The 17,112-nt window shown below is 41.4% G+C and overlaps 1 protein-coding gene across 1 annotated transcript in view; it reads right to left on the reverse strand.

Annotated features, from left to right (window-relative positions):
• Positions 1 to 17,112, reverse strand: part of LOC132394768 (low-density lipoprotein receptor-related protein 1-like) — a 1,611,265-nt gene that overhangs the window by 1,222,500 nt on the left and 371,653 nt on the right. The gene's annotated exons all lie outside the window — the stretch shown is intronic.

The raw sequence follows: 17,112 nt of genomic DNA on the forward strand, positions 1-17,112 counted from the left end.
CTGACCACCGAAGCCGCAGTAAGGACAAAAGAAAAAGGGTGGACCCACGCCGCGAGAATCAAGGGACCCGTAAAGCCCGAAGAAGGTGCAGAATGGACTTGCGTCCAGGGAGAAGACCCGATGGTGCTAAAGCTCAAAAGACGGACAGAATGAACTTTGGGACTGTAATGTATATACTGCTATTGTTGAGAAGCGCTGAAGGGGGATGTGATAAGTGCAGGACGATGGTAAGGGTGGGCATGACGGTTTTTCCAGGGTCCTTTGTATCACACTCGCATGTAAACGAGAAATGTTATGACTACAACAAAAAGGAGGAGTATGTGGAAAGTTTAATCTAACCAACTGCTGCTTAAAGATAGATGACAACGGAAAGGTGGTTCAAAAAATATCAGATAAAATAAGAAAACTGGCCCACCTGCCGGTACAGACCTGGAAGCCGCTGGGGTATTGGGACTGGCTGGACGGATGGTTGAAAGGAGGCTGGTGGCGAACCGCTTTAGGGGTTATAGGAGGGGGATTGATGGTCCTCCTTCTGCTACCATGTCTGATCCCTGCTTGCGGGAGCTAGTAGCTCGGGTGGCAAGACAAGTCATGCAACCAGGGGCCCCAGCTGATCCTGTTCAGGTACTCCTACAAAGGGAAATAGAGCTAGAGGAAGAAGCCTATGTAAACCCGTGGCAAAAGCCCAACTGATAGCACATTCTAAAAAGAAAAAGGGTGGATTGAGAGAAATGATTCTTAAGGAGTCCATTTAGAATGTGCTGACACAGAAAGAACGTGCAAAGCAACTTGCAGGGCAACGTATAAACCAATTTGCAAAATCAGGATGAAACAATAGCTTGCTGATTAAAGAAGCGATACAGGTAACGGGAAGACATGCTTAACGGTTGAACAATAACGGTGTTAATGCGCTGAGGCTGATAAGTGGGCCAAAGGGTAATCACATTTGTAATTTTGTAATGAGATTAAGGAAGAATGTCTGCACCTCACATGGGTGCAACTCACAAACTCGTAAACAAGTAGGGTATAAAAAACTGTGCAAAGTGTAATTCGGCACTCAATCTAGCAGGAGCTGGTTGGGTCCGACTCTGCAGACTCGAAAAATAAAGTTTACCGTTCTGCAAATTGCTGAGACTCAGTGTGTTTCTGACAAATGTGAACAGAGATATTTTTAAAAACACCTAGTGTGGACGCCTATCGTTCTTACGTGAAACCAGCGTTTTCAAAATTATCTGGTCTAGTGTGGATGTAGCCTAAGAGTCAGAGAGTCCATTGGTAAAGTTGGAGGCCTTTTCTCTGTGAGTCCACTGGAAGACGGAGGCCTGGACGCCTGGGTGAGTGGATGTGAGGGAGGAGAAAGACTCCTTTTGCTGAGCATTGCTGGCATGCTGTTGGTGCTGGATATGTGAGTCAACATTGCCCCCAGTACACCCTTAGGTTGTGTTGGTTATCAATACAAATGATGCATTTCACATATGTTTCAATGTGCATGTGATTACTTAATGAATTTGAATATGTAGGCAGTGGAAGGATAGAGATTATATGCAGATGTACAGGCAGAAGTGATTTAGTTTAATTTGGCATTGTGTACAGCATCGTCATTGTGGGCTGAAGGGCTTGTTCTTGTTCAGCGCTGTTGTATATTCTATGCTCTATTCCTGTGGGCACTTAGACAAAATGTTCACAGCATGTTTTTTTTGTGCGTAAAGTAATTTGAAACTGCTAAATGCTTTAATTGCAATGTGCATTCAGTGTCAGTATTAGAAACATTGTATGTTATCTAAAAACAGACATTGTTGGTAACACTCAGCAGATCAGCCAACATCTGCAGTAAAGGAATGAATGTTACTGATTGAAAATCATGTGCCGTAACTGGTAAAGTTAGAAAACAAGTTAGTTTTAAGTTGGAGAAAGGTGGATCCATAAACACTTAAATCACAAGGGCACCCCTAGCTTCACCCTGTGAAATAGAATATTTTTCCTTTTTCCAATTTAGCCCCTCACCATCCTCTCAACAATCCGAAATCCTCCTCTCTTTCCTGATGACCAGTCACTGACCTGACACCTTAACTTTGCTTTTCTTTCCACAGAACGAAGCACTGCACTTTTCCAGTTTCTGATTAGCATTTCTGTATGTCCATCATTTAGATGTGGGTGTGCAACTACCAGATTTGCAGATTACATTGAAATTGGAGAAGTGAACTTTAAGGGCATTGATGATAAACTTCAAGGAGATGTGGACAGGCAGATGCAATGGGCAGTTAGGGAGTAGATCATATTTAAATTCCCTGTGAAGTATTATATATTTTCTAGGAAGAATAATAAGAACCAATATAGAAGTCACAATTCTGAAAAAAACTGTACAGAAACAAATGCTCTGGGGGAAATACCTGCGTGATTCATTGAAAATAGCTGGCCAATGCAAAGCAAGTGTTTAAGAAAGCAGAGGGGATCCTGTGATTTATAAGTAAATTTATAGAGTATGACAGAAAGGAGGGCATAGTGAACCATTCTAAAACACAATGGGATGATGGAAAGGCAAAGAACAAAGGGAGTTCAACAGAGTGTGATTAAAAGTGGCATGAGGAACGTATTTCCAAACTGAAAGTGGTTAAGGAATGGATTACACTGCTGGAGTAGTAGTCAAGGCAAGCTGTACAGTATATGTATCTGAAAAGAGACATTTTTCTAGGTAATGTGGAGACTCCCACTGGATTATCTTTATTGAGGGCTAGTACAACCTTAATGGGCTGAATGACATCCTTCTTGCTGTGACAAAACATTACCTTCTAGCAATAATTGACAGGTATGAAAAATCAAATTTGTTATTGTTCTTACATACTGAACATTCTGAGATCATTGAATTCCATTAGAAGTTTGAACAGTATGGAATATTAATCATACATCCATCAGTTTCATATATTCTCTTTCAGACATTATCTGGCTTTTATAATATCTTATATATTTCATTGCTATGTAACGTTAACTGCAAACAGGTTACTAAATGCGTCACTTGGATGTTACTGATAGATTAAGAATGTTGTCAAAGGAAACCCACCTGCTCTGAAATAGTGTGTGCTTCTACCCTTAAATAGGCTAATCAGCATAAGATTGCACCAATTAGGTGACTGAGGAGTAAAATGATTTATTCTGTCTTCCAGCAGCTCTAGAATTACTGCTTCAATTCTGTGGAGTTACACTCAACCCCCTCCATGGTTATATGTTGAATAACTGCTCTCCTAATTTAGGAAGGGAAGTATTCTGACTAAAATACTTTCCTCACAGACAGCCAGTTCAAAAGCATTGCAGATCACAAGTAGATTGACACCCATTGGAATAACATATTAGGATCTAAATGAAGCCAATGGCTGAGTCAAAGAAAGATGCAGAGAAAAGAATCCAGAAATAAAACATTTCCTTTGAAGCCCTTTCCAGTCACTTTATGTCATCTGCCCGAAACAGTTTTGCAGATTAACATACGCAGCTAAGGCAGGAGTCAAAGATTACAAAACAAGCTGGCCCAGCATCAAGATAAAAATGCAAACCAAATCTTTGAACTGAAGGTATCCTCAGTGAATATTATAAAGAAGATTGACACAAATTTAATCTGTGTGATGTACTCCAAAATTCACATTGTTAATTGTCAGAAAGGTTGGACAGCACAATGCAGAATTGGATGACACAGGGTGTACTCTTTGAAACTGAAGCTTCAATAGAATGAGATGCAAATACCAAAGAGCACAGAGCAAAGCTGAGTAGTCCCAGATTTTCTCCATCACCAGAACTCCTTTCAAACATGTGTATTCTATATACATCAAGTGTATCTATTTTATAAAACTAAAATTCTCTTCCAAAGATAGAGATAGTATCATTCTACATGTGCCTATCCACTCACTGACATTAACACTGGCAAAAGGCAACACTAACAGCAAAACCTTTTGAATAAACATGAGAAAATCTGCAGATGCTGGATATCCAAAGTAAAACATACAAAATGCTGGAGGAACTCAGCAGGTCCATGGAAATGAACAGATAGTCAATGTTTCAGGCAAAGACCCTTTTTCTGGACTGAGGAGGAAGAGGACAGATGCTAGAATAAACTGTTTGAATTCGTTTTGGGGGCAGACATTTCTCCTGTTCCCTTTCCATTTTCATATAGCTGGGAGAACAGCGTGCCTATACAGCCAGTGGCTCAAAACAAATGAGACCCTGCTCATCTGATACTAGCTGCTATCAGTTTCAATAACAAGCACCAACATTATAACCCACAGCCTAAATTGTTTCATTGAGAAAAATTGGTTGTATTAATCACTGTGTGTCTTGCTTCCTTGTTCTCCCCACTTGCAGATGGTGAGTTTGAATTGGCAACACCAGATAATGTAGAGTGCATTTGTGGATAAATAATTGTAGCAGATGAGAAAAGAAACATTTGATCTTGCTGCCTATGTTAAGTATTCTGATATCACTGAATCTGTTTATCAAAGATATTATTGTCAAGAACAGTCACGTGTCATGATACAGACTATTCTGCAAGGTCAGGCATGTAAACCAGAACACTCTGCCTCTTGAGTTATTGCATATAAAAATGGTTATTTTCATCTTGAGCCACTCTAAAATCTGTCACTATGGAAAGCTATATCAAAGAGTAATGCCAGTTGGCCTAATCAAAGCACATGTGATTTGTTGTAAAACACTTCCAAGGATTGAGAACCAGTTGGCAAACCAAATGTGTAGCAGTAAATCGGTGGGGGTGTGGTGGGGGGGAGGGGGTAGCTATTAGAAGGATGCAGGAAGGCTTCAAGGTTATTGCGACAAGTTGAGTGAGTGGGCAATTTCACAATAAATGAGGTATAGTATGAATAAATATGAAGCTAATCTTTTTGTTGGAAAGAAAGGAAGGGCAAATTGGTGAGGGATGAGGAGGTAAGCTGCAGGAGGCAGGTAGCTGTCAGGAGAAGGAAAAGGAATAGGCAGCCAGTGCAGATGATCTCTGTGGCTGTTCCCCATGATAATAATAATAATGATAATAATAATAATAATAATAATAATAATAATAATAATACTGCTTTAGATACTGTTGTGCGGACTACCAACCGGAGGAAGCTGCAGTGACTGGGCCTCTGGTACTTGGTCTGGCTCTGTAGCTCTGAAGGAAAGGAGACAGAAGGGGAATGCAGTAGTCATAGTTAGAGGAGCAGACAGGAGATCCTGTGGATGTGAAAGAGGCACCCGGATGTTATTTCTCTCCCCAGGCGCCAAGGTCAGGGATGTCTCTGATCAAGTCCACAGCACTCTGAAGGGGGAGGGTGAGCAGCCAGAAGTCATGGTGCATAGGGGCGTCGATGACATAGGTAGGAAAAAGAAGGAGGTCCCAAAAAGAGAATACAGGGAGTTACATAGAAAGCTGAAAAGCAGGACAACCAGAGTAGTAATCTCTGGACTGCAGCCTGTGCCATACACTAGTGAGAATAAGAATCGGATTACCTAGCTGAGCAACTGGTACAGGGAGCAAGTTTCAGGTTTCTGGATCATCTGCATCTCTTCTGGGGTAAGTAATGACCTGTACAGAAAGGATGGGTTACAACTGAACCTAAGGGGAACTATATCACTGCAGACAGATTTGTTTGAGATGTTGGGGAGGGATGGGAACTAGTGAGATAGGGCTGAGGATTGGGTATTTGATATACAGGCTGATGCAGTGTGTAGTGAGACTGTGAGGAAGAATAGACACTTGATGGGGCAAAATTGCAGTTAGTGGGATGAATTGAAGTGTAACATAGGGGCAAAATCAAAAAGAGTGATGAATTCAGGAAAGAAGGTGATATATTTGAATGCACACAGTATACAGAATAAGGTAGATGATATTAAAGCACATTTAGTGATTGGCAGGTATCACTGAGTGGTAGCTGAAAGAAGATCATAGTTGTGAGTTTAACATCCAATGATAAACATTGAATGGAAAGGACAGGAAAGTGGCATGTTGATAGAAAATGAAATCAAATCCTTAGAAGGAGGTGACATGGGATTAGAGGATCTAGAACCCTTCTGGGTAGAGTTAAGAAACTGTAAAGTTAAAAAGACCCTGATAGTTATAGACAGGTCTCTGAACAGCAGCCAGGATGTGGGAATACAATAGAAGATAGAAAAGGCATGTAAAATAGATCATGTTATAAGCCATGGGGGATGTCAATACGCAAACAGATTGTGAAAATCAGGTTCGCAAGAAGAGGAAATTTGTGGAATACCTACGAGATGACTTTTTTAGAGCAGTTTGTTGTTCAGTCCACTAGAGAAAAAGCAATTTTAGATTGGGTGTTGTGTAATGAACCAGATTTCTTCAGGGAGCCTATGGTAAAGGTACCCTTGGGAGGCTGTTATAATATGACAGAATACACTCTGCAGTTTGAGAAGGAGAAGATAAAATCAGATGTATCAGTATTACAGTGAAGTAAAGGGAATTACAGAGGCTAGAGTCTCTGGGGAAAATTTAGAAGGCACAGGAAAATGTATTCTAAAGAGACAACTATGACTGACAAGGGAAGGCAAAGAGGGCATAAAAAAAGGGGAAAGACATATAATATAGCAAAAATTAGTGGGAAGTTGCAGTATTGGGAAGGTTTTTAAAACCTACAGGAGCTACTAAAAAGGCCATAAGGAAAGAAAAGATGAAATACGAAGGTAAGCTAGCCAATAATATCAAAGAAGAAGCCAGAAGTTTTCTCCCCAGATAATTAAAGAGTATATAGCAGCCTGTGCAGCTGGATCCTGGACTTTCTGTCAGATTGCCAGCAGGTGGTAAGAGTGGGCTCCCTCACCTCCACTCCTCTGACTCTAAACATAGGAGACCCTCAGGGCTGTGTACTATGTCCCCTCCTTTACTTCCTGTATACCCATGACTGTATTGCCACCCACAGCTCTAATCTGCTAATTAAATTTGCCAACAACACTAATCTGAGATTGGCCTAATCTCAAACAATAATGAGGTGGCCTACAGGGAAGAAGTCATCTCTTTGATACAATGGTGTCAAGAAAACAACCTCTCCCTCAATGTCGCAAAAACAAAGGAACTGGTTGTGGATTACAGGAGTGATGGAGACTGGCTAACCCCTATTGACATCAATGGATCTGGGGTTGAGAGGGTGAACAGCTTTAAGTTCCTGGGCATCTACATCACCGAGGAACTCATGTGGTCTGTACATACCAGCTGTGTGGTGAAAAAGGTACAATGGCACCTCTTTCGACTCAGATGGTTGAGGAAGTTTGGTATGGGCCCCAAAACCCTAAGAATGTTCTATAGGGGCACAATTGAGAGCATCCTGACTGTTTGCATCATTGTCTGGTATGGACGCTGTATCTCCCTTAATTGCAGGACTCTGCAGAGTGTGGTGCGGACAGCCCAGCACATCGGTAGTTGTGAACTTCCCATGATTCAGGACATTTACAAAGACAGGTGTGTAATATGGACCTATAGGATCATTGGGGACCCGAGTCACCACAGCCACAATCTATTCCAGCTTCTACCATCCAGGAAACAGTACCGCAGCATAAAAGACAGGACCAACAGGCTCCGGGACAGCTTCTTCCACCAGGACATCAGACTGATTAACTCAGGCTGATCTGAGTGTATTTCTATGTTACATTGACTGTTCTATTTATTATGAATTAGTATAAATTGCACACTTAGCGAAATACATAATTTAAAGATTTTTACTTCTCATTTATGTGAAGGATGGAAGAAATAAAGTCAATTCAATTCAATAGAGAGATGAGAGTGAATGTTGGACCACTAGAAAAGGAGCACTGGGGTATAAAGAAATGATGGACGAATTTAATAAGTATTTTGTGTCAGTCTTCACTGTGGAAGACAGTAGCAGTATGACAGAAATTCGAGAATGTCAGGGGGCAGAGTGAGTATAGTTGCTATTACTAAGGAGAAGCTACTTGGGAAATGAAAGGTCTGAAGTAGGTAAGTCACATGGGCCAAATGGACTGCATCACATGGTTCATGAAAGAGATAGCTGAAGAGATTGTGGACGCTTGACTAATGATCTTTCAGAAATCACTAGGTCTTGGAATGACTCCAGAGGACTGGAAAATTCTAAATGTCACTCCACTCTTTAGTCAAAGGCACATGGTTTCCTTAAGAGGAGATCTTGCCTGACAAATCTGTTGATATTGTTTGAAAAATACCAGGCAGGTTAGACAAGGGAGAATTTCAGAAGACCTTTGACAAGGTGCCATACATGAGACTGATCAAGAAGATAAGAATCCATGGTATCACAAGAAAGACATATACTAGAATGGATAGCGTGTTGGCTGATTAGCAGGAGGCAAAGAATGGGAATAAAGGGAGCCCTTTCTGACTTGCTGCTGGTGACTTGTGGTGTTTGATAGGGGTCAGTGTTGGGACTGCTTCTTTTCATGTTATATGTTAATAATTTGGATGATGGTATTGATGGCTCTGTGACCAAGTATGCAAACAACACAAGGATAGGTGGAGGAGCAGGTAATGTTGTGGAAGTGCGATGAGTTTGAAATCTTTTCAATTTAGTAATATATATTTGTTCAAATAATTTTTAATAAGAGTTAAAATAATTTATTTAATGTGAATATCATTTCATATTGAGAGGATAAAAGGAATATTACTTTAAGAACACACAAAAGTGTTTAGTTGAAAATTCTGAGAACCTGTGAGCAAGGTATTCTTTTATAGTCTTGAACACTGAATCTGCCATTGGTTTGTAATGGCTCACACTCAATCTTAAGTATGCAATTGATTGCTCATGCCTGTCAGAATGCCTGGGGAGGGGAAGGACATGTTGTGTTCATTCACCATAAAGTGACCAATACATGAACATTATTGTGTTTATGTTCATTTGTCTCCCCTTTGCAGGTAGGGAAAGAAATACAGAAAATACTCGGAATTTTAAGCAAATTGGTACATTCATGTCTTCAGAAAAAACTTAAGTTGTTTTATTTTCCTCAAAGTTTTGTAGAATTCTTTGTTTGTCTGTCTATTATATGGTTGTTACAAAGCAAAAAAAAAGAGGCGGTGTTCACTCACATGGTGTATGATCGAAGCATTAAAGCTGCCTGGAGGCAGTGCCATAAGCACACAATGTAACAGTTTGGATGCATCGTCTTGCTGACAACAGTAGATAATCGTTAATTAGAGTATTTTTATATTTTGTGTTATACTTTTGATAATTTAGAATTAAAGTGAGATGTTCCCATGAAATAATAAATTATAGTTAAGCTTGAATGCTAAATGAGCAACCATATAAACAGGAAAAGGATAGAACTTGATTTGATACACATTTCTCTGCCTATTGTTCTACAGTTAACTGTATATACTGTATAATTTAGTTTCATTCACCATAAAGTGAACAATGTATGAACATCTTTCATTTGTCTTTCTTTTTTACGTGTGCTACAAAATTTGGGAGGCACCACTGAGACAGGTGGACCATCGCCTTGCCAGACTGAGTTCCTCCAGTCTGCACCCAGCCTTTTCTTAATCGCCTAGAGCAGCAGCAGAGTAAGGCAGAGGATTGAGATAGGGAGGCGGAGAGCTGATGGAGCAGTGCGCGCACGAGGCACAGAGAATGCTCGAGGCTGCAGCATCCAGTCAGCAATAGGTGATTTTACAGTCAGCACAGAACTCATACCACTGCCAAGGGGAAAACAAAATGGATGTGCTTAGGAATCTCAAAGAAGAAATTAGTGAGAAAGTGTGTGAATTATCTAATGACAAGCTGGTTGAACTCAGTAGCTTCCTTCAGCTCCCAGGAGAGGATGTAGCTAAGGAAACACAGCTGTCTCATATCCCAAGTGGGAAGACAGGAGCTGGAAAATCTGGAGGACAGTGGCATGCCTATCCTCTGCAGGTTAGAGACAAGTTAAATGAGTTAGTGATTGCTACCACTGCTGTGGTTGATGAAATAGAGAAAGAAAACAGGGAAATTGCAGCAACCCGCAGTTCTTGACAGGATGAACTCGAGCGATCCACGGCAGTTAGTTTAGAGGGAAATTGCCCACCAGCATGGTGCAAAGACTTTAAAATATCTGATCAGGTTGGTGAGCCCAGTCAGAAGAACAAGTTGTAATTTTTTAGACTTGTTCACCAGATAGAAGGTGTCCTAATAAGCGGCTATCCAGAGGAGGAGACAATCAATGCAGTGATCAGGATGATTTTGCCTGGGATCCAGTTGCTCAGTTACCCTGAGGGTAAATTAGACAAACTGACCTACCCCTAGACAGATCCTTCGCTCACATTATCATGAAAAAGGGGCAACTGAACATTATAAGCAGCTGAAACGCAGTACAGATGTCACAGAGTTTCTTAATATGTGTTCTTAATCTGAAACAGAAAGTATTGTTCTGCCTCAACAGAAGCAGAGCCTGGTCTGAAATATGATCCAGCCTTAGTGCAGAGTATGTTTTTACATATTGTTCTCACCGGCTTACAAAGTGATTGTATTCAAAATGACCGTCAGCCATAACTTTTAGATCCCAAAACCTCAGATGAGGTACTCTGAGAGAAGCTAAGCATTGCATGTGTGAATGAAGCAGAGACAAAGAATAAACAAAAGCCAGCTGGGTCAGTCCACACTGTCACTGTTAACTGCACAGAATCAGAATCAGGTTTATTATCACTGGCACGTGAGGTGAAATTTGTTAACTTAGCAGCAACAGTTCATTGTAATACATAATCTAGCAGTGAGAGAAAAATAACAACAATAATAAACAAAATAAAACATAATAATGAATAAACAAGTAACTCAATTATGTATATTGAATAGATTTTTAAAAATATGAAAAAACAGTAATACTGTATATTAAAAAAGTGCGTTGTGTCCAAAGCTTCAATGTCCATTTAGGAATCAGATGGAAGAGGGGAAGAAGCTGTTCCTGAATTGCTGATTGTGTGCCTTTAGGCTTCTGTACCTCCTTCCTGATGGTAACAGTGAGAAAAGGGCATGCCCTGGGTGCTGGAGGTCCTTAATAATGGATGCTGCTTTTCCAAGACACCGCTCCCTAATGTTATAGGAACATCCTGTAAAGTATAAATGTTAGATGGAAAGGACTCATATAGACTAAGTGTCACAGTTGTCAACACTTAGTGAAGACGTTGCACAGGTCAAGGAGCAACTTCCAACAACCTATACCTGTGCAACAACAATGCTTTTCAGTTTCAAATGAAAAGCAGGAGGTGAAAGCAACTCCTTCTCAACCACAGAACCTAGCACAGAGTTAACGGCAACCATCAGGGTGGGGTACAAAGAGGCCTGAGCAGTCCATAGGGCAAAAAATTGGTGGGCCTGAACTCCAGGGAGGGCCAAACATTGAACAGAAACAGGAGTGGAAAAAGCAAAACCAGTTAATTGAACTGGCTCTGCCTCAGTCATACCCAGCCCTACCACAACAACATTATCCCCCATTTCAGCAGTGTGCAACAGTATCATATGCATTGCCATCTGAAGCTCAGCACCCATCTCAAGTTGCTTCATAAAATGATTCATTTTTGCCACAGCAGCGTGGAGTTGCAGAACAATATCCAGTCCCAGGTGTTCATATCCTGGCCTGCCTCAGTGGCTTCATTCACTATGAACTAGAAAGTGTTTTGGCTGTCAGCGTAGAGGGTATGAAGAAATTCGCAGCCAATGTTACAAATGTGGTAGCAGCGAACATTAGTTAGCGGGAGGTAAAGTACAAGGAATTAGACAGTCATCCACCGGTGTTTCAGTTGCCCAGTGCCAAGTCAATCATCATTTGTCTGAAACTTCACCGGTGGGCAGACAGTGCCTCATAGAATGCTACTTACAGGGACGTCGAAGTGAATCAATATGGGACATAGGTTCATAGCTGTGCATCATAGCCGAGTAGTAGAAAACTAAGCACTTACCTGGAATTAAACTGAGGGATGTTTCATAGGCATAGAGACACCTGAGGCATTATAGCTGGTGGTAGCCAATGATGCCGGCATGCCATATGTAGAGTGAGATCACTTTCAAATTGGCTTCAACTGATGCAAAAGAATTGATCTTTCTGGTTCTGAAAGGTAGGCCCCTATCTCATCTCAGCATTAGATTCAACATGATTAAACAGATTATAAAGGACAGCGACGGAAGAAGATGTAACGACAGGGAGGGAGAACCTTTGCATGAAACAGTGAGAGCTGCACTCCCTAGCCTTAAAAGGAGCACAATCAAGCCATTCATCAATCTGAATAGCATTGTGAATCCCTGTGAGTGTCAAGTAAAGACAACAAAGGAGAGAGTTAACATGCCAGAATATACAACACAAGTTCAATGCTATGTACAGTCTCTATTTGTGAGGGAAGACGATATAATGCTCTTTGAACCAGAAGTGAACCCATAATGGACCAAAGTCCTTGTTCTATGTGAAACACTTGTAACACTCCAGAGGGGTGCATGTCCATACATTCTTACTGATGTGTACAACAGAACAGGCCATGACGTTGTGCTTGCTGAGAAGACAGTGCACAGGATGTCGCAACCAGTTAAGTCCGTGTTCTTTGTCACTGCGCAGGAAGGTGCCGTATTTGACCCAGTCATCAACACCAAATAGAAGATGATATGAGTGAACGACTTTTATTTATGCGATCCTTTGTCGATGTGAGACAGATCGTGAAAGAGGTGCTCCAAGAAGAATGCCACTCCTTTTCAAAATCAGACGACATTGGATGTATCCAAGGTTTGCAGCTGATCTTGTCATCTCTCAGTTGACAAGTTGGTCAACTGGTTGCCTGCTCTTATACTTCAGTTCCAAAACCCCTGTACAACAAAATGAAGGATAACTTGCATGACCTAATCATCCACAGATGGATTGAGAAATCTAACTCACGTATGCCTCACCAGTCGTGTGTGTCAGAAAGAAAGATGGAAGCCTTCATCTCTGTATTGATTATAGGGACCTGAATAGGAAAACTGTTCCTGACCACCAGACCATTCCACGAGTACAAGACATTATGGACAGCTTTGGGGTAATGCTTGGATTTTATTACTTGACTGGGGAAAACATACCATCAACAATTCATGATGAAGGAAAGCAGGCCTTCATAATCCCCTGGGCTTGTATGAGTGGGTTTGAATCCCTTTTGGACTCATGAATATGCCTGCAGTCTACCAACGTTTCATGGGAGAGTGCCTTGAAGAATTAAGAGATGAAATCTGTGCACTGTACCTGGATGACATACTGGTGGTCACTAAGATCTTCAATGAGCATTTTGATGCGGTGAAAAGAATGCTGCACAAATTCGGGTGCATGGAGTGAAACTTAAACCCAGCAAGTGTGAGTCCTTTAAGGCTAGCTTTTGCAACCTGGGGAGAATTGTGTCGGTAGAGGGAAATTGGATGGATCATGCAGATAGCATGGCAGTAACAGTGCTGAAAGAGAAGAGGCCAGGCACAGTGGGAGACTGAGAAAGATTCTGGGTCTATTAAGCCTCTATCAGCAGCACATTAAAGAGTTCTCTTGGGTTGTGACCCCTACCCCACATGACCTGTTAAAAAGCAGAGATGACAGAGACCAAGATCAGCTCAGTAGGGGTAGCTTTAGAAAGACAAATAAGGAGAGGAACTGTGCACCCTCCTGCAAACTGATCACTTGGACAGAGATGCATCAACTTTTGAGAAGCTGACTAACTGCCCAGTACAGTCACCTGTGCTGGGTTTCCCAGACTTTGCACAACCATTCATTTCTCCACATTGATGCCTCCAGTCAGGGGCTGGGAGCAGTCCTGTACCAAAAGCAAGATGGCAAATTGAGGTTAATGGCCTATGGTTCACAAACATTGATGGATGCAGAAAAAAGCTACCAGCTACACATTGGGAAATCAGAATTCTTTGCTTTGAAGTAGGTGATTACTGAAAAATTAGGAGATTTCCTATACCATGTCACAGTTTACAGTGACAACAACTCCCTCCTGTATGTTTTGACTTCAACAAAGTTGAATGCAGCCAGATATAAATGGGTTGCTGAACGGGCCAATTTCTACTTCACTATCCGTTATTGCCCGGGAAAAGAAAATGTTGATGCTGACTCTTTGCCCCAAATGCCTTAGCCATGGAAACGACTGTGAGGGATTCTCGTTGAGTTCAGTGGGAGCCACATTAAAGAGCAGTGAAGTGCAGACATACCCTGGCCTATGGCAGTATCTGTACTGTTAGACACAGTAAACATCAACTTGGTGAACACATCAGTTCCACCACTGTCCAGGAGAGAGATCTGGCAAGCACAGGAAAAGGATGGAGACGTAAAAACAGTAATCAACTTTGTACACCCAGGTTGGAAGCCAACTTCTCCACAAATACAAAATTACAAATACAAAAACGAGCCAGGTGCTTTCTGTGAGAGTGGGATAAATGAGTATTGGATGAGGATAGCATCCTTCATCAGAAAACAACCTTACTGGACACAACTGGTGCTACCTAAGAAGTTCAAATGTACAGTCCTGAAAGCTACATGATAAAATGGGGCACCAAGGCATTGACTGCCCAACAGCTCTGCTAAGAGAGAGATTTTTCTGGCCTCACATGCAGAGGGGCTTTGAGCACAATGTGCTAAGAGTCTGTACCTGTCTCAAGCAAAAGACACAGTGTCGGGAAACGAGGATACCCTCAAGAGCATCGTGACAACACAGCCATTCAAACCTGAGTCAGGTGACTTTCTCCAGCAAGACAAGAGTGAGGATGGATAGGAGTACATTGTGGTGATTATTGACCATTTTACACAAATTGCACAGTCATATGACAACCTCAAAGTCAGGAAAAACTGATGCTGCCTGCCTTTTCAATGACTTTACTTTGAATTCCCATCACGAATACACAATGACCAAGGAGCTGAATTTGAGAACCAACTCTTCATGCAATGGAGAAAACATTGCAGTGTGGCCAGATCAAAAACTACAGATCAAAAAATGGACAAGAACTACATCATACCACACCATGGGAATTGGATAAGAAATACACCATACCACACCCAGAGAAATGGACAAGATCTATACTGTACCACCTCCAGGGAAATGGACAAGAATTACATTGTACCACCTCCAGGGAAATGGACAAGAGCTACACCATACCATACCCAGGGAAATGGACAAGAATTACATCGTACCACCCCCAGGGAAATGGACAAGAACTACATCGTACCACCACTGCAGTGAAATGGACAAGAACAACTCTGTACCACCTCCAGGGAAATGGACAAGAACTACACCGTACCACCCCCAGGGAAATGAACAAGATCTACATCTTACCACCCCCAGGGAAATGGACAAGAACTACATCGTATCACCCCAGGGAAATGGACAAGACTACACTGTTCTCACCAGGGCAATGTATGAAAACTACACTGTATCACACCCTGGGACACAGACAAAATATACACTGTAGCACCTCCAGGGAATTGGACAAGAGCTACACCATAGCATCCCCAAAGAAATAGACAATTTGAGAAGTTCAACTAGACCCCTTTGCAAATGTTGAAATCATTAAGAGAAAGACAAAATAAAATTGGAATGATTCTTTGAATAAAACTGTCTATGCTCACAACTGTATGAGTTCGGAAGTAGCAGGACGCTTTCTGTTCTACCTTCTCTTCAGTAGATCGCTGATGTTGCCTGTAACTATATTCTTTGGCTTGAACACTGATAAAGCCCTGCAACCCATAGAGAATACTTGGAGATCTCCGAACGTGGCATGCAAGAAGCCCATCAGATTGCCAAGGAGTATATGCAAAAGATCTTGGGGATAAGTAAGAGAAATTATGACAGCTGGGTGAGATTTACAGAGCTACAACCTGGCAATTGTTTCCTAGTAATGAATCTGAAACCTCGTGGAGTTCCAGGAAAACTTCAAAATGATTGAGAGGACTGCGCCTATATGCTTTATGAAATATTGAGATGTGCCAATATATGAAGAAAGATCTAAACAAGGGAAGGGAAGATCTAGAGTAATATGTCTTAATCTTCTCATGGCATGTGAACATCTGCCTTTGGATGCTGAAGCACGAACAGTTACCACATCAAAACAGGGGAGTCTGCCAAGGGTTGTCCACTGAAAGAAAGGGAAGAGACCAAACGAGCTAGCGGCAGTGACAACAAATATTACTACAAAACCAAATATCGACAACTCACAGTAGCAAGGAGTTTTGAAGTAGAGCCTATACAACCGGTTGAGCAACAAATGAGGTTTGAGGATTCACAATACTTTCAGCGACAAAGCTTAAGAAGGAACAGTTGTTGAGCTTGCTTGCATGTGAACCAATATCAGTCCCCGTATTTTCATCTGGACCCAGTAACCTAGATGACTCACCTGATTGCGCATCATTACCAATCCCTGTACCTTCATCTGAACCAAGTGACCCAAGTGATTTTCCTGCATGTGAACCGATCCCAGTTCCTGTATTTATTCCTGCGAATGCTGAGCCAGGTAACCAGATGGAGCAAAGATCAGGGAGCTCAAAGTTTCCTCGGAGAGAATGACAACCCCCAAAATGCTTTGCTTACAATAGGATTGGGATCCAACTTGTCACAACATACAGACTGTAGTTCGTAGGCCACATCAGTATCAGGCCTTCCCTTATAATTGTACAACATCAATGACTTCATGGGTATCTGTGCCTCAGTTCCCACATCAACTACCATTTGTCTACTAGAAACCAAAGGAATATTTCACACAAAGAAAAGTAGTAATTGCAAGTCTAACGTAGAGAAGAGATGTCAGGATGACAGCTACTTTTGAGGGAGACAAGGTTGAAATCTTTTCAATTTAGTTATAAATAATTGTTCAAGTAACTTAAAAAGAGTTAAAATAATTTATTTAATGTGAATATCATTTCAGGTTGTTGGAAAAACAGGATATTCCTTTAAAAACATGCATATGTTTTTAGTTAAAAATTCCGAGAATCTGTGCGCAAGATATTTTATAGCATTGAGCACTGAATCTACAATTGAATTGTAAGGGCTTGCATTCAGTCTTCAGTACACGATTGATTGGATAGGTCTGCTAGAATGCCTGTGAGGAGTAAAGCCCATTGTACTCATTCACAAAAGACACTGATGCAGTTCATCAGAAAGGGAAAGACATA

The sequence above is a fragment of the Hypanus sabinus genome, chromosome 5, assembly GCF_030144855.1.
Source record: "Hypanus sabinus isolate sHypSab1 chromosome 5, sHypSab1.hap1, whole genome shotgun sequence".
Lineage (NCBI taxonomy): Eukaryota > Metazoa > Chordata > Chondrichthyes > Myliobatiformes > Dasyatidae > Hypanus > Hypanus sabinus.